This window comes from Pteropus medius, unplaced genomic scaffold (assembly GCF_902729225.1).
Source record: "Pteropus medius unplaced genomic scaffold, Ma_sr-lr_union100, whole genome shotgun sequence".
Classification (NCBI taxonomy): Eukaryota; Metazoa; Chordata; class Mammalia; order Chiroptera; family Pteropodidae; genus Pteropus; species Pteropus medius.
Window position 1 is genome coordinate 18,025,254 of NW_024344378.1, and position 18,935 is coordinate 18,044,188.

The window sequence follows — 18,935 nt, forward strand, 5'->3', positions numbered from 1 at the left end:
AAAGGAGACTTGGTTGAAAAGGATATTCCAGGGACACTTCCGCAGTCGACTAGATGGCGAAAAGGGGAGTGAGGCAGTGGGCTCCAGGAATACCTGCAACCGGGGTCGCTCTCCCTGTTTCATCTCTGTTTCTCTCTGGGCACTGTCTTCAGCTTCTTTTACCTCATATCCTGAGGAACTTGGCTGTCAACAGTGCCCAAATGTCTCATCTTGTGGTTCCCAACAGCAGAGACACCGACTCTCTCCCAATTCCAAATTGAAAAATCCTCAGGAAGACTTTGGCCCAATTCGGTCTGGTGCCCCCTCTGGACCAATGAATATGGCCCAGAGTAAGAGGGTCATGTAGTATAGACGTGGCCACTAGGGAAGCCACCTGTGTATGTCAGAGGGAGGCACTGGAGAAGACAGAATCATTGCAGCTTGGGCAGCAAACTACAGCAGGAAGGGAAGGCCCCAAGAGGTTCTAGATTCTTCCTTAGGGCTGCGAACCTGGTTTAGGCCAATAAAAACATAAAGAAGAGACGCCTGGCTTTCACAACCAAGGTTCACTCCTTGCTGTTCAGGCCTTTGGTACTGAGTCATCTTGGAGAGGCCATGCCTACATATTTGCCTTCAAGTACCCGATTTTAGCCCATTGTTCTTATTGGTATACCTTTGAAATGAGCCAGAGGTGAGCCAGCTTCCTGTATTATAAATCCTCTCTTCATTTAACAACATGGTATTGAATATCCCATTGAATATGGGATTAAAAGCCACTCCTTACCCTCCTCCTGCCTTCATCCTCTTTCCCCCTCAGTTCCTGTCCAATCTCCTTGGGTTTTTCTGGCATAAACTGGTGGGGTTTGCTGATACCCTATCAATGGGTATAGTGTGCTGGACAGGAAATGATAACTTAGTTAGGGTGAGAGAACCCTGAAAGGACTCATTGATGAGCCAGAGGGGGTCTGAGAGCCAGTGGAAACTCTCAAATCAGAACTTTTCTTCTCCTCTTTCCGTTTTGCTCCCCCACCCCCTCCCGAGTTTCAGAATCTCACAAGAAAGGAAGGCTGGTCCTCCCCACTTCTCCCTCGCGTGGAGGGCTCACTTCCCGTGTTTTGGGAGGGGACACATGTCATGGAGTAGCTTGTACAATGTGCTGGCCCTAGCCACGAGCATGGCCAGGCCGGACCACGTGGGTCATCAGCACCCTGTAGATGTAGTTTCGAAGAGGGTTGAGATGGTTCTCTGGAATTTAACCTTGGAGACAATCATAGCATCTTTGCGAACCCATTTTACAGAACTCATGACGTGATGACTTTTAGTCGCATGCGTTTGAGAAAGCCTTTCTTATTCATCAGGGTCACTGGTTTTAATATGGCATTGCCAGCTCCATCTCTGGTCACTGGTGGCCCTCAGAACTCAGCTTTGTGAGAAGCTGTGTGAGAGAGTTAGAGCTTAGGCTATAACTGGAGACACAATGCCTGGGACTGGTTACCGGCTCTGTCACTGTGTAACTCCACACAGGTTCCATGGCTTCTCGAGGCTCTGTTTTCCCATCTCTAGAATGAAGATTGGAATAGTACCCTCCTGGTAGGGTTGTTGTGAGGATTAAAAGAGTGACTCCACATTTTTCCTGACACGTGGTGATCTAGTAAGTTACCCCCTAGGTTGTCTAGTGGCGTTGGCAAGTGGCAAGCATGCCGGGCTGCAGTCGAAGGGGCTGGGGCTTAGCGCCTCCTCTTCTCAGAGTGTAGCTTTCTTGTTTCCCTCCCTCAGCTTCACTCGGTGCCGAGAGGCTGCTCTGTGCCCTCGCCTGTGCCAGAGTGTTCAGAATCCTGTAAGCCGCAGGGTCTCTCTGGAACTTGCCACTGGGACAGGACAGGAGTGTGTCGGGAGTTGGGGTGGGGCCCACAGGTGACTGCTCTCAGAGTCATTTTGCTCCCCTTCTTGTCAACAGAGCCCCACCTTGGAGCTCTGCAAGGCCCGAGCTGACTAAGCCAGCCTGGGGGAAGCTGCTATGCTGGCTTTACTGACTCAAGGTTCTGGGCCTTCTGGCTACTAGACACCCCTTTCTCCCCAGAAAAAAAAACATATATGTACAATTATACTTACAGTGCCAGATGTTCACAGACAACCCTTATGGACCCCCAGTGAAGAACTACTGAGCTGAACCAGTTCAGATCATTGACATTCACATCTCGTACTACTTGGATATCATTCGGGGGGTTATATACAGTGTTCAGATAATAGCAGTGGGCCTGGGCACCCCTTTGAGTGACTCCTAGGTCCTTTCCCTCCCACAGGTTGGTTCCCTTGTCCCCAGACTTGCTTCTCTTATTTCTGCTTCTTCAAATAGTGTCTTTTGCTCCTGGTGGAGGTCAGGGAGCCACAAGGAAGCCCTGGCCTCCCACCTCTCTTATGTAACCCCAGGAATCATGTGCAAAGTGATGCCGAGCAGTCCCAACCTCCTCTGGCCCTGGGCTGAGGGCCATGGGGTATGTGCAGATCCAGTTCCGCTTGGAATAGCTCAGGTACCTCTAGTGTCCTTCTCCCTCTGTCGAGCAAACCTGGAGCTGATTAGCCGTGCCCTGCCCTTCAGGCTCCATGGCTCCAAGGCCAGGAAGCATATGAAGGATGCTGTCACAGATCTAGGTTTTTCCATCTCTCTCCACTGCAGCTTCCACATCAGGACAGCTCTCATGTCCCCAGCCCATGTGCAAACTAAGATTTGAAGCTGAGCATCACTCCGGGTAATCATCTTCAAAGCTCCTGCCAGGGCCTACCTGCTTTGCGTGTGCTTCTCTGGGGAGATCCTTAGGGTTGAAAAATCCCAGGCATATACCAGGGCAACTGGCCCTGAGGGGGCAGCAGGCAATGGGGAGGCAAGAGCGGGAGGTTGTGCTTGGAGAGTCGGTATCTCTTTGATGTGACTCATGGCACTTAGAACTCTGGTGAAGCACTGGGGAGCTATTCATGGTATTGGGGGAGAGGAACCACAGATAACCTGGTAACTGCTCATTCCACACTTATCTGAAGCCTTCTCATTGTACAGGGCAGATCATTTATCTTGGTGTTTCCTGTCTACCCCCACCACTCACACTCTTCATACTGGCTACCCGGGATTGGGGTCACCAGAAAAATATAAGATGTCCGGTTAATTTTGAATTTCAGATAAACAATGAATACTTTTTTTAGTATGTCTCAGATCTTGCATGAGACATACTTATACTAAAAAAGCTTTTCACTGTATATCTGAAATTCAACTTTTATTGTGTGTCCTGCATTTTCACTTGCTCAATCTGTCAGCCTTGCTGTGGCTGTGAGTGGTGAGGGTGCAGATACAAAGATGAATAAGCAAGGCTGGCTCGGGGTAAGAGTGGACTGGCCTATGCTAAGGCCTCCCACACATTTTCAGTATTGTAGGGCAGAACACAGCTGAGGACAAGGTTCCTTCCTTACAGGAGTCCATATTTGGTGGGGGAAGTAGACTTTTAAGCAATTAAGTCTACTGTAGATGAAATATATAGTAGATTTAGGTACAAGCAACATGCTATGGGGCGAAGGGGAAGGAAGGAGCATTCTTCTTGGGAGCGGGGAACAAAGAAGATGCCCATATGGTTTTGATTGGTGATAGCAGCCTAGAGTGATATAGCCACACACTTCTACTCCAGTTCGGAGGGATTTGGTTGTTCTTTGAGAATTATACTTATCAGGGTAAAGTATGTCCCTAATTTATTTCTTAGTTTGTTCATTCATTTATGCCCGCTTGCCTGCCTCCTTCTGTCTGTCTATCCATCCATCGACCTCAATCCGTCCAATCTTAAGTGCCTGCTTTCTGTGTCCCAGGCAGTATGCCAGGCTCCAGGGATTTATTGATGAGCAAAAGCAGATGTGGTAACTGCTTTCATGGGACTTATAGCTTAGTGAGGGAAGACAGTTAAAAACATATATATATTCTTTTATACTATTACAAATGCTACAAAGAAAGGCACCATAGACATATTATAGGGAAACCTTATACTCTGGGATCAGGGCAGGCTTTCCCGAAGAAGTAAGTTTTATCTAACAGATCAATGCAGATCAATGAGTTATTTTATCTTGGGGATCAGGGGATACTTTCGAGGGATCAGGGATTCTTTTGTGCTTCTAATGAAAGCAAGACTTTCTCCCCAGACAAATGCACGAATGTACATATACAATTCTAATAACTTGATTGGTCATTCGCAACTCCCCTCACTCCCAAAGTCCTTTCATGGGCACCGAGATAGGACCCCAAACCTTCCTCTCTCCCTGTATCTTCTGCCTTGAGCCTTCAGATGCAGTGGTTCTGCCTCCTTTACACACAAGGAGCTGTGCACTGAATCCAGCCCCTCTTCCTGCCCATTGGGAGGCACTGGGTATGGAGGCTTTAGACCTGTGCTGTCCCACTCAGTAGTCAGTAGCTACATGTGGTTATTTAAGTTTAAATTTAAATTAATTAAACATTTCAAAGATTAAATTTTAAAAAATTAAGTTTAGTTGATTTTTAAAAATTAAATTTAGTTTCTTGGTCATACTCGCTTCATTGCAAGTGCTTCATAGTCACAGTGGCTAGTAACTAGGTATTGAGCAGAGTAGAACATTTCCGTCATCCCAAGTTAAGTGGAACTATGCTGCTTTAGACCATCCTGGACACAAACAGGCTTGATCTGGCCTTATGTCAACCCCAGAGTTTTCTGCCATGTCTTAGTCCCTTCCCAGTTGCCCTCTAAAATTTTCTAGGGCCCCAGCAGAAAGAGGGAGACTATACTCTACCATGGTTTGTCCCATCGATAGAGCAATTCGAATTCAACAGTATTTCAAACATCTCTTCTGGAAACCGGGTCAGTTACTAGAGAGGGCTTCTAAGAAGGGCATCTCAGATGTCAAGTTGAGGACAGGGAGAGGAGAGGCTCTTGTTCTTTGAGAGGAAATTGGTTTTTTCTAAAAACAATCCACCACTCAGTCCTATCTGACCAGGAAAGAGACCTGTCCCAGAGGGAGCTGGCCAGGACAAGTTCTGATGTTGAGGCCTGTTAGTTAAAAGGGCTTGGATTATTTGGAGGAGCAGTTAAGGAGAGAAAGAGGAGGGTGAAGGGCCACAGATGCTCTTAAGTTGCCTTCTCACTGGCAGCTGGACCACATTTTCAGCCTCTCTAAATTTCCTTGCACAGCTCCTTCACTGTGAAGGATCTCCCCCAAGGCCTGGCCCCTCTGAGGAAGGACCGGAAGGCTCCATCGAAGGTTGTTTCACAATCTGACCTACAAGGCAATTACTGCAGCAGTAATTGCTCTGCAAACATTGGCTCCATGGTGCTGCTGGCCCTTTAGTCTGAACTCCAGCCAGTAAGTGCACAGGGTCAATATTTGATCAGAGGCAAGAGAGGCCCTTTAGCTCCCCACACACTGCTTAGAAAATGGAGTCAAGAAGGTTGTTCAGGTTTGCTTATTTGCTCCAAAGAACTTAATATATTTTGAAGAGCTTTTCTCTCTCTTCCTTATTCATCTCTCCAGACTCTTTACTCACCCCACCCAGGGTCACACTCATTTTCTAGCTTTCAAGTAGCCGGGCTGATGATGGGCGAACAAAACTATAATCCCAAATCATCAATAACTGGCCTTGGAATGGATGTGTACGTATGTGTGGGCGTGTTATGTTGTCATTTATGGAGAGTTACAGGATCACTGCATTTTTAGAATTAGAAGAATTCTAAGTCCTTTACTTCGCAGGTAAACATCTGTGTTAATTTTCTATTCATCAAATTGAGAGGAGCTTTAGTTTGATTTGATGTCCAGAGCAGACTTTAGCTGAGGTCAAACTGGGGTGATCCTGGTGAGAGTGGAAAAAGTGGGGTGAGTGTCTCTCCTGCAGGCTCTGTCTTTTGATCATCAAGGCAAACTCTGTGTTGCTTGAGATCATTGACCTTAAACTAATGGCAAGGGGACCAAAGCCTGGTTCTTAGAACAATTGCCAAGTTCTAAGAACAATTTTGTAGCAAGCATTTGAGAGAGTTTTAGTGCTTGGTATTGTTCTAGCTTCAGCAGTATGGTGAGCTGTGGGTCACTGTGATTGCTCACATGCCCTGGACAGAGGAGAACTTTGGCTTTGACTGAGGTCAGTCATCAGTTCCAACAAGGCACAGAAAGCCTCATGTCGTTTACCATGGAGAAAACGGGAAACAATTTCAATGACCATTCAGAGAGGATTGCTAAGTAAACTGGGGTATTCTCATACCACTTTATACAAGAGTCAAAACAAATGAAGTCGATCTCGATTTTGTGGATGGATCTCCAAGAAATGTTAATGACCAATGCAAGTTTCAAAACAATATCTATAGTGTGATAGCAATTATGTAAAAGCAACACTAAGATATATCTTTTTCAACTATATATATAGCATAAATACGAACATTTTTAAAAGATCTGAAAGGATACCCTCCAAACTGGTAATAGAGGTATCTCTGGAAATGTTTTGGGGACATCAGTGGGAGGAGGGGCTCAGTCAGAGAGGAACCTTAGCCTTATTTGTAATGTTACTTTTTTTTAAAAAAAGAATGTATTCATATATAATTTGAACATTGATATTTACTAATTAAAAAGACACCTATGGGAGAGGTAGGGGAAATGGGAGGTCTAAAATAAAATATGCCCCTCGCGGTCATTACTGTAAATGGGACAGAAAACACACAGATAAGAAAAAACAGACATTAAGAACGTATCTAACAAGAACAAGAAAATTAAAATAATTATTAAAATCGCATTACCTCATATTTTCTGAACCATTATTCTAGACCATTTCTACGGAATGTCACAAGTTAGAACCCATTACTACAAATTTCAGGGACCTTCCCATAGTAGCTCGTTAAATTAGAATCTTGTATTCAGATATCGCGCAAAACACATGAACTGTATATTGGGGCAAGAAGTACTTGGGTGGTTGTTCTTGTGTCATGACGAAACACACTCAGAGTTGGTTGCGTGGCCATGAAGTGCAGAGTCTCTTAAGGGCAGGTACTCCAGGGCCAGGATCGTTGGGTTCCAAGACCTCCTCCAGCACTTATAACCATTGCATGTAACCTTTGGTGAGTTCTTCAACCTCTCTGCACCTCGGTTTTCTCATCCTTATAATGAGGATAATAAGAAATACCTGCCTCATGGGTAATAGTAAGAATAAAATGAGACAACCCATATAAAGAAAGCTGGAATAGTGACTGGCATGGAGACTCTAGACAAGGAAGCTGAAACCTCATCAATTTGGTCCTTAGAAACTTAACTCCAAGAGATCATAGCTGGATATCCTCACTCCACCTGAAGGCAGAGGTTTCTTCCTGTGCCCCATTTATACAGACTTCACCTTCACCACACAGTCATCTGTCTTCAAGTGGGAGAGGCAGGTGGTGATGGTAAGGGTTTTCCAGATAAACACTTTCACCTCCGAAGCGTAATTATCAACCCACTTTCCTCCCAGCAGCTCTGTTAGGAAAACACTGCTTCTTAAAAAGTAATTATTGGTGGACAGTGCTTCCTTGCTCTTGGAAGGAGGCTTCAGGTGTCTGATAGAACACAGGCAGTCTCCAGGGAGCCCTGTGGGCATTCTGGTAGCTCCTGGAAATTCTAGGGCAGGTTTCCCCTCCTCTTAGACTGGGGGCGGGGGAGGGCTGTGGGCGTCTGTTCTCCAGGAGTATTGGGGAGGCGGGCAGCGGCAAGGTGTCTCAGGATGGAAAACTGAGGACCACTGACTGGGAATCCCGGTTGGAGTGCACTAAGTGGTTTTTTGCCTTCTCTAAGCAGATGGAGTTAGCACGGTCTGTACAGTGACCCCCCTCTTGTGCAGTTCCCCCATCCCGGTGGATGTAGGAGTAACCTTGTGCACAAGGAGCCTCCCAGGTCCAAAACAGACGGAGAGAGGTGATGGGAGGAGGGCGGCAGCAGAGTCCCCGAGGGAGGGCCTCCCCTCTTCTGTGCATAAAGGGAGATAAGCCCCAGAGAGGGGAGCTGGGCCCCTGAGAAGCACCTGTGGTGGGGCCTGCCGTACTTCCCACCGGGCAGAACCTAAGGATATGGAGAGAGGAAGAGGAGGAAAGCTTGTCCGACACTCACCCCTCTGCAGGTGCCTGGGAAATTAATTTTTTCTTGTACAGATGAGTTCTTAGTCTGTGAGCTCTTTTTTTGGTACCTGTGTGCTTTTGGCAAATGGCCTGTTGGTGATCCAGGCACATGCCTCCAGGGAAATCCCAACGGACAGAGGCCCTGTTACATGAGAACCTTGCTTGTGCATTGGGAAGTCAGGAGCCATCTCTGCCCTCAGTGTCTCCCTGGGGCCAGGGTGGGATTTTGTCATGGTGGGGAAGCCACTGTAGACACTGGGGAAAACTGTAAGAGAACCTGGCATGTCCTCCGGGTATTAAACCTTGGCACTGCTCATTGGCTCTGACCTTCTGAGTGAAGTCTCGTGAGTGTGAGCACGGGGAGCTTAGGGGGCTGCGTGTTCCCCCAGTGACTGTCCTGAAGGGCTCATGAGAACATCTCTTCTGGGAGAGAAGTCAGTTGTGTGCCAATATTGAAATATGGGGGTACATGCTTGGCAACCAGCATTAACTATGTCCACTGGGGAATCAGAGGTGGAATTGTTAGTTTTACGACTGGAAGTCCCTTAGAGATCATCTACCAGGATGATGCGTGCCTGGCACTCACGGGGCCACTCCCCAGTCTCATGCCCACAACAGACGTCATTGATTGATCGTCATTGATTTATCCCCATTCTGTGCCCATGGCAGATAGTGTTCATCAACCATGAGCCCGGACATGGTCTCAGAATCTTTCTCCAAAAAAAAAAAGTCTATATCTATATCTATATCTATATCTATATCTATATCTATATCTATATATCTATCTATCTTTAGGAAGACATTACCTATCGATTGGCAATGCCACCTTGAGATGACACTTAGTGGCTACCCTCTGACGTAGTCTGTTTCCTTTACTTAACAGCTGAGGAAACGAGGCCCTCTAAGAGAAGTGACTTGTCTAAATTATAGCAAGCGACAGTAGGGCTGGAACTCAAGCAGTCTAGCTTCTAGTTCATTCCAATCTGGAATTCTAGCCTCCCATGCAGAAATCCTCTTCCTATTTTTAGCTGAGGAGGGCAGGAAGCCCCTGTTGCATCACCGAAGGAGCTCCCCGTGGGACGAGGGAGTCATACCCTCCCTGGAGAGAAGCTGCCTGTGCAGAGAGTAGATTGCTCTCTAGCTCCCAGAAAGGTGCACGGCAGTGTCTTCTTCACGGGATCGGCTGCTTCCTGGAGCTCAGCCCACATGTCCTGCCCACCAGCGCCTGCCTCTCTTGTTGGATAATAAAACCCAGCTCTGCCAGCGTCTGAGTCAGGCCACGCCACCCGTATGACTGCCCAGGGCTGCGCGCCTTGTTTTCCCAGCATAAAGGTGTCATGTCAGGGTGTGTTTGGGTGTCACGTCTGGGAGGCCCTGGAGTGCAGCTGCTGCTCTGTCATCTCCCTCCTCCTTTGGTCCCTGACCCAAAGGTCCAACCCAGAAAACGGCTCTGACCCCACTGGGTCCCCACCTGCCCCTCTTTCAGTAACCAACAGGAAAGTTGGCTGGAAAGCAGGTTGGGGGACAGTGTCCCCCTCCAAACTGGAGAATGAAGGGAAGGAAGATCTTTGGTGGTGGCCAGGTGAGTGTCGTGTGTGTGTGTTTGTGTATGTGTGCGTACATACAGTACATTTTGTGAAGCCTTCAGCTGTGACTAAGTCACTCCATTACCTCAGGAGAAAATGTCAAGCCAATCCTGGCACCTTTGGAGGAATGCCAGCTACATGTCTGGCACCAGGTTTGTTACTGGGGACCCTGAGGAGAAAAGTCAGGGTTGTCCTGGGTAGAGCGCCTGAGCTGGAGCCACCAGCTGCTAGAAGAATCAGGGCAGATGGCACAGAATGGGTGAGCTGCCCGAGGCGCAGACCTCTGCCATCAAGCCCGTGTGCCGGGGGCATCCTAGCTGGCTTGGCGAGGCAGCTCCCAGATCTGGGGCCTGGAGGTCTTGGCATCCTGTACCCCACCCCGCAGTCCCTCCCGGTGGCAACAGTTGGTTTAGCTTTAACTCTTATGGAACCAGGCACATAGGACAGCCAGGGTGAGCTGTGGGAGCCTGAGCTGTGGCTTATTTGAGGAAAAAGTTTGTTCTTCCCTCCAGCAGGCAAACTGCCACCAGCTGGGTGTCCCACAGATGTCAGCTGCTGCAATGATTCCCCTCACCAGCAGCCGGCCACCCTGGCTGGACCTCAGCTACCAGCTGATTGTCGGGGCCACGATTCCTATATCGCAGGACATTCCCTCGGACCAGGCCATTGTAGGAGTTGTTGGAGAATCGGCTCTGTTTCCTTCGTATCCTCAATGCAGCTGGAGCCCAGGAAAAAAGAATTTAGATTCCTCAGAGGCCTCCGCAGCTGGGTAACAATAGGCTCTCCAGAAGAGCTTGTAGGATTCTGGTGCCAAATTCCCAACTTTCCAAGTGGGGCAGTATCTCTCAGTGATGGAAAGCTCAGGCTTTGTTATCAGACGACTCCCTTCCCCCTCCCCGCCCCTCCTGTGGGTGTGCGCCTCAGCCCCACCTCTTACCAGCTGAGACCCAGGGCAAGTTACCTAACCTCCCAGACTCCGCCTTCTCATCTGCAGAATGGCTCTAATTGCAGAAGCTGCCCCAGAGAGTGGTTGTGAGGTTTCCAGGAGGTAAGACTCTGGAGCCCTCCCCGCCGAGCCTGGAGCAGCTAGGGAGCATCGTTATGGCAGCAGTCTTTCTCGTTGTTGCCTCTGGCCCTTCTGGAGGAGGCAGGGGCTCCACGTGATCCCCTGGGCACACCATGTCTGTCCAGCCTGGGCTAGGGGGACATTGTCCCAGCCACAAAAGGGTCTTGGGCACCCCCAAACCGTAATGAATGAGCGATCCTGGGCTGGCTAGGAGACAGCCCCAAATGTCGGCCAGGGTTTGGCTCCGTCTGCTAATTAAAGAGCGTTTATCTGGTGCCCAGCAGAACAAAGTGGCCAGTTCAGCCACACTGGAAGTCTGAGCTCAGTGCTGAGGGTGGGGCTGGGGAGGAGGCTAGGAATGGGCTGGGCCGGGGCTGGGTTTGGGGGGTGGTCCCTGGGGCTCTAAATGGACCACATTCAGATATACCTTTAAAAAAAAAGAAAAAAAAAAACCAAACAGGAAGCATGAGGCTGGTGTATGGGCTGGAGTTGAGATGCCTGCAGAGAGGATGGTTCTGGCATGCAACAAGCGGCCATTCTTCCTGCTGAGACAGTGTGTGCTGGCCTCCCGAGGCCATCTCTGATAAAGGCCTGCCTGTCTGGCTCCCTAAGGAGCCAGGGTCGTTTTATCCTGAGATTCTCAGGGTTGTTTTATCCTGAGACTCCTCATCTTGGAGCTTTGCGAGGAAAGAGCCCCAGTGGAAGGATGGAGGGATCCCTCTGTGTATGGCCCTCTCCTCCCTCCATCCTCCAGCACAATGGGGTGAGACCGGGGAGATGGGCCAAGAAATCTATCATTTAGGAAGACTCCTGGTAGGAACTCCTGGTAAAAAACATGTAGCCATTGTTTTTTGTGTTTTGGGGTGCAGCTAGGACACTGGGCTAGTTCGGAATACCTAGGTTTCTTGGCCATGTAGTTCAAGGTGGGGGAAGATGGAGATGCAGAACCACCCTCTCTGCAAGTGGGGTGCAGGATTCAGACCGGGCAGTCTGGCTCTAGAATCCACTCGCTAAACCCCTCTTGTCCATTGCCAGACGTAGCTTGGATGTGGCCCTTGCATGGGCCAGAGCACTACGGAGGTGGCCTGGGAGGCCTCAGAGAGGAGAGGGGTGCTTTCCCTCACTTGACAAGAAGGCTTCAGAGCAGGTGGGGTTGGGCTGGCCGCTGGAGGTGGTGCTGCCCTGACCCCCTGCCCTGGCTGGTGAGGGTTGTGGCTGGGCAAAGAGAGAGAGAAAACATCAGTTGCTGTGAGGAAGTTCATCTCTTTGTCTCTGCTCGGAGACTAGGATTCTCTCTGTAGTGTTCTTTCTGTCTCTCTCTTTCCCCAGTTTCTCTGCTTATCCCTCTGTCTCCCTAAAGGTCTCTGAGTCCGGGTCTAACCCGAGTGGCTCTCCGTCCCTGGCCTTTCCGCAGCCTAGCTAGTGATCGTATGCCTTTGCCAGTCTCTGTGTCTCTCTCGTCTGTATCTCTCCCCCCAGATGCTGCCACATCCTAAACAGGAGTCTGGGAGAAGGGCAGGTGGGAGCTTGACCTTGGTCTATGGGGGGGGGTGGTGTCACTGACTGTGTTGAGTGAGGGGCTTGGCAGATCTGTACCCTCAAAGGCAAAACTCCGTGGAGAGGAAGGAAACTGCTTCCCCTTCTCAGGGGAATGTGGGGCCTGATAATTAACCTTTTTCTTGAGAGTGGCCCATGTTTAGGCATTTCTGCCCACTGCTAGATGTTCCTCTAGGTCCCTGCCTGCCCCACCTTTGCCCCTACTAGAAATAGCTGAGCAGTGGGCACTTACCCAGGAAAGGGAGAAGCCCTTGTAGGGTCAGGCTGCCCCCCAGAATACCCCACCAGCTGCCGTGATCTGGGTCAGGTAGGGCGTCAGGAATAGGCATGGGGCAAGGCTGCTCTCACTTGGGCATCTTCTCCCAGCGAGGGGCAGTTCTCTCTGTCGCCAGCTAGACTGCGGGTGGGGGTGAGCTCCTGACCACCTTTGTGGAACACCTGCCTTGGGCAAGTCACTGGGTTCAGGGTAGGGCCGAGGGATCGGATGGGGCCAGACTGTTACGTCAGTTTCTGCTTATGTGGGATCATGTTGGCCTCAATCCTGGACCGGTATCATGTTGGGATCTTATCGCATTTTTATCATCATCACATCATCTGTTTCATTCACATCATCATCATCTGTCATCATCATCTCTTACATCATCTCATGTCCTCCACATCATACATTGTTCATCACATCATCATCATCTCCCTCACTCCCCGGCCTGTTTTCATCATCATCATCATCATATGCATCACATCATCATTGTTCATCACATCTCCTCCTCATCATCTTTTATCACATCTTTGGCTGTTTTCATCACATCATCACATCATGTCATCACATCATCTTGTTCATCTGCCCATCATCTTGCTTATCATCATCTTCATCATCATCATTGTTTCCATCTCACATCACATCCTCCTCCTCTCCCCTCCCCTCCTCCCCACTTCTTCCTCTCCTCCTCTCACCCTCCCATCCTCCTCCTCTCCCCCTCCCCTCCTCCTCCACTTCTTCCCCTCCCTCCTCCTCTCCCCTTCTCAGTCGCTGTGCCATCTCACCCTGTCAACTCCTCCTCTGGCCCCTGGGCCAAGCCCTTCTGATTCCTCACTTGCATCCACAGCGTTCCTGCCAGGGTTCCCCAGGGCTCCAGTCTGGCCCCTTCTAGCTGCTTCTCTGTCCTGCAGCCAGTCAACTTTTTTGTTTTTTCCCATTGTTTATTTTTAATTAAGAAAAACATTTTAATTTTATAAAAAACAACAAGCGTCAGTGGACCTACCTCCCAGATTGAACAAATGTTCACATTTTGCCACAGCTACATTGGATATAAAATGATAAAGACAGAGATGTCAGACAAATGCTAGATTCCCTCCCTCCTGCCTCAGGCTTTACTGACAGGGTGAGACTGGAGGCGGGTCCAGGAGAAGGGCTGGGTTTAGGGAGACGAGAAAGTAGTCCAGACGGGGGAATATGCCTGAGTGAGGGTGTGGAGGCAGGATGGCCGTGGGCACATGCAATGTCAGGGAGATAGACCCCTGCTCTGTGGAGGGTGGCGTCAGAGGGCGCACGCCTGCATACAGGCACCTGGCACTTCTCAAGGAGCCCTTTTCCTCCTGTACTTCCTGCTCCTCTGCACTGAGTCCTAGGTGGGCAGCTGCCATGTGTATGAGGTCACTGAGAGGAAGCCATCACCTGGGTCAGCAGGGCTGCCACCTGGACAGACGACCAACAGCTGGTCACCAGGGTGGCTAGAGGATACCACATTCTGTGAAGAAATTTTTCCTATTGCATTTCCCTGTTCTCTGGCAGGAGTCAAGTTCTCCCTCCAGGAAAGCCTCGCTAAATAAACAGCTGGCCACAGAGCCTGGGAAGCCCGAGGCTGGCCCTGGGTGGCTTCCCTCCTGCGTGTGCTGCTTTAACCACCACCCTCCCAACTCTGCCTGCGTTTTAGTTTTTGCTTTGGGGGTTTTTCCATTTTTTCCATCCGGCCCCCACCTTGTGTACTCCTTTTGAGAATGTGAAGAGACACTAAGAAGCCCTTGGCCTAAGGGGCCTCCGAAAAAGAAACGTTATGGGAAAAGACTCCTGTAGACTCAATGGCCAACCTCAGTGACCAGAAAGGAAGCCATCGAGGCAACAGGTACCCAAAATGTCTCTCGATGCCATTAGGCCAGATTGGGGCCCATGGGCCACCTGGTTCAGCTGTTATGAACACCTGAGGTGCCAAAGGGATTCAAATCCATTTGTGTCCACCCCTAACCTGGCCAGTCATGTCCCATATCCAACCCAGCAGCAAATCAATGCATCCTCTCAGACCTACCTCAAAATGTAGCCCAGCTCCACCCTCTTCCTCTCTGTCTGCTCTGCCCCCACCCTGTTCCAGCCCCCTCACCTCCCACCTGGGCAACTAAACCAACTTCTTCAGGGGTCTTCCCACCAACTAGGATGATCCTTTTAAAACATCAGTCAGATCACATCACACCCCTGTTTATGATCTTTCTGAAAGACTTCCTTTCTTTTTGGAATGATCCCCCAGCTCCTTACCCGGCCCCAGGCCCTGTGTGGCGGGGCCCCGCCTGCCCTTCCAGCTCTTCTCCTGCCATCTTCCCTTCATTGGCTTTCAGTTTGCCCATCACCCACTTGTTCTGGAACCCCAAGCACAGCGCTGCTGCGAGGCCTTTGCTGTTGCTGTTCCCTCTGCCTGGAACTCCCTTTCCCCAGATCTTCAAGCAGCTAACTCCTTCTGGGCACTCAGGCCTCAGCTCACGTGGCCCCTCCTGGAGAGACCTCCCTTCATTGCTTCCTCAGAGGCTCCCTTCCGAGAGCCCCGGGCCCAGCCTTCTCATTCTCGTTTACATTATCACATTCTAGTGTTCTTGATACTTATCACAATCTAGCATCGTCTTATTTAACTATTTGTCTACTCGTTTACTGTCTCATCCCTGCTGAAATGGGAACTTTAGGAGAGCAGAAGCTGCCCTGCTCTTTAGCTTCTGTTTCCCAGTGCCCAGAACAGTGCCTGACACCTGGCAGGTGCTTAAGAAATCATTGAATGAATGAATAAGTGAAGGCTTGGCCAGCTGGAACTAAGTAGTCTCTGCTTATTCGTGGGGGATATGTTCCAAGACCCCCCGTGGATGCCTGAAACCACTGACAGTACCGATATTTGTACCCCTATGACAAAGTTTAATTTATAATTGGCACAGTGAGAGAGTAACGGCAATAACTAATAATAAAATAGAACAGTTATAACAATATACGATAAGAAAAGTTACATGTATGTGGTCTCTACCTCTCTCTCTCTCCCTGATAACTGATCTGATAACCGAGATGGCTACTAAGTGACTAGTAGATGGGGAGCATACACGGCATTGATATACTGGACAAAGGGATGATTCATGTCTCAGATGGGACGAAGTGGGACAGTGTGAGATTTCATGATGTTTCTCAGAATGGCACAAATTTAAAACTTTTTAATTTTTTATTTCTGGAATTTTCCATTTTTTATTTTCAGACTGAGGTTGACCACGGGTAACTGAAACCACAAAAAGTGAAATGGCAGATAAGGGGAGACTGCCATCTAAGGGAGGGGGGAGAGAGAGGCCTGCACCCTCTTCCCTCTGAAGACGAATCCCATGGGTTAGCTTCTGCTCCTCCTCTGCACCTGTCTCTGCTTATGCGCTGGCCTTGATGTCAGAAACAGTTGTTGAAGACTGGATGGAAAAGTGAGGGCTTTCACATTTTGATGTGCACACCAGCGACTTAGCAATCTTGTTTAAAGGCAGATTCTGATTCAGCAGTCTGCATGGGGCTTGATATTTTGCATTTCCACCAAGCTCTCAGGCGGTGGGCGATGTGGTTAGTCTCAGGACCACGCTTCGAATAGCGAGGGCGTAGATACTGGAAAGATGCACTTGAAGTCCTCCTTCTCCATTCCTTCCTTTTTCTTCTGTCGAGCGTAAACTTTCTCCCATTTGGTCAGAGCCCTTTGTGACCAGGTAGGAATTTGGCCTGGTGAATGGGGCTCTGTGGGGGACACTGTTCCAGCACTTCCTGGAAGCTGCCAGGGGCAGAGTGGACTGCCTCGGAAGGTGGTGGGTTCCCGTCATTGAAAGGGTTCCTATGAGCTTGAATAGTCATGTGGCAGGGGTGTTGCCTATGTGGGGAGCAACAGGCCCCTCCCTGCAATTCAGCTTTGCATCTCTGTGTGCCTTCTACAAACTCGTGGAACCAGGACGTCAAGTTGGGGCTCGTTCATCTATGGTGACTTTTACAGGCTGTCTGGCAAGTCCTCAATCCCCACCCTTCGTAGTCCTTCCTGGGGAATGCTTGTCATTCTCAATGACATATGTGTGATTTGGTGGGTAGGACGGGGAAGAAGGGCGATGTCGTGGCTTTGGGAATGGTTCGGTCATGTAGGACTATAATGCCTGACTTGCTTGGATCTTGCGTGTTTCTGCACTTCATACTGTCTTCTCTCTTTCATTTGGGTTCAACAGACCTTGGCTGAGCTCCTTTGTGTTAGTTAGGACAGGCTAACTGCTGTGTAACAAATTCTGTGACTCAGTATAATAGAGGTTTATTTCTTGCTCATGTCATAGACCAAAACAAGTTACTGGAGGGCTTTGCGCCAAGTAGTCATTCAGCAACCCAGATTCTCCCATCTGGTGACTGCAGCCCCCACGGATCTTTCTATCCAGCCAGCAGGGGAGAGAAGAGAGCATGTGGAAGTGTGCTGGGAGGTTTTATGGACTGTCTGGAGGAGGCATACATCACCCCTGCTCATATTCCATGGGTCACCATTCAGTTACATGACCATACCTCCCAGCAGGGGAGACTGACAAATGTAGTTTAGTTGTGTGCCCAGCTACGTGTCACATTCTGTGATAGATAGACAGTGGGCATGTCAAGGCACAGATGTTGCTTTCAAGAAGCTCATAGGTTGCAATGGTACGCATTTTATTTCCGGTAGAAAGTATCGGCATGTATTTTATTTTCTGTGCTCATGAGACCAGAAATAAAGACAAAGATGTGACCCAGGAACTAAAAAAGAAAAAGAAGAAGCTGCAGCGGCAGCTCACAGGCTTTTGAAAGGAGTGGGTGTATAAATAAGTAATTACAGTATAGCGGTACGTGCAGTTCTAGAAGTGACCAAACTACAGAAGCAATCTAGAGGAGAGACTAAGAGGTAGTGACAGCAAGAGGTCACATAGCACGGGGCATTCCAGGCAAGAGAAACACTGTGCAATGGCACAGAGCTGTGGAACAGCATGTTATGTCGGGCAGGACCGCAGGCAGGCCTTGCAGTATGCAGTGACATTCGGCAGTGGCAGGACATGCAACTGGAGAGGTCAGTCAGGACAGAGGTCATGAGTAGGCTTGTGCCCGGTGTGAGGCAGAGAGCCAGTGAAAGCCAGAGATGAAAGTATCAGGTGGGAGCAGGGTCGAAGCGGGTAGAGACAGGAGCACTCTCCTCACCGGAACCTTCAAAGAGCGTTCATGTGTATTTTGGTCTCATGCTATGAAATTGCTATGGGAGTAGGAAGTTGGGGGGAAGGGCAGGTGAGTTACCCAGGAAAACTGGTGCAGCTTCTGGCTCAAACTCCCTGGGCCTACGTGGTGTTTGCTGGGTCTGCCTCACAGCATGGGGCCTCACTAGGGGCTTCCGGCATCTTTGATGAAGCTTTTAGCCCCTGTTCCTGAGTCTTCAGGTGGCCCACCCACTCCTGGTGCTGACCAACAGCACCAGGGTCACTCCCAAGCAGAGGAGAGGTGAGCGCGTGCGAGGTGAGGGTGCCATATCGGCAGGGTAAGGACACAGGGAAGAGCTGGGCCCTGCCCACGATCTCAGTCTTCTTCTTTAGTCTCTTCCTTTGTTTTTTTTCTCCCGTTTTGCACAAGACTTTGAGGGGCAGGGATGGATAAGGACAGGGCCTGGAAGTACCCTGACTCATTTGGAATTGAGGAAAAGTAGGGAAAGGAGACTCTTGGAGAAGGGGAAGGAGAAGGCCAGGATGTTAGAGCGTTGATCAGAAGCGTCCCATTCGGCTTCTGTCTGAGAGAGAGCAGTGTCGGGGGGCACGCTGGGGACTGGCTCTGGAATCTCACTGCCTCGAACAGCAGCCTGGGCCCGGCACCACCAAGGGCCTGTCTTGGCCTCACCTTTGCCAAGAACATGCTACCTTTGTCCCAAACTTTGTCCTGAATTTGATCCATGACGGTAGGGCTCTTTGGGGACCATAGTTCTGGACCATTTGGAGGGATGATCAGGAGGAGAGGCATCAAGAAACACTGAGGCTGGGGCTGTGGTTCCCCTGGAAATAGAAGGCGGAGGTCAGGTCTCCTTTCTTCCCTCTTCCCCTTCTGCAGGTCTTGTGTTCTTTGTTGATGGTCCTCAGAGGCCTGTGTGGAAGAGGGAAGTGTTGAGCAGCTTTGCAGGGAATGGGGGTTTAGAAACCTTAGGGGTCTCTGTTGAGGCCAAGGGAAAGCTAGAGACTCTCCAGGAGGGAACAGGGTGACCTCAGCCAGGTCCCTGCCAGAAAATACACACACACACTCATGCACACACACACGCACACACACACACACACACACACACATGCAGACTCGTCTTCAGCTGGCCTCTCTCTGTGAGGGAGTGT

General features: G+C 49.6%; 1 protein-coding gene across 4 annotated transcripts in view; it reads left to right on the top strand.

The window, feature by feature from the left end:
- Positions 1 to 18,935, top strand: part of SH3PXD2A (SH3 and PX domains 2A) — a 220,628-nt gene that overhangs the window by 43,813 nt on the left and 157,880 nt on the right. The gene's annotated exons all lie outside the window — the stretch shown is intronic.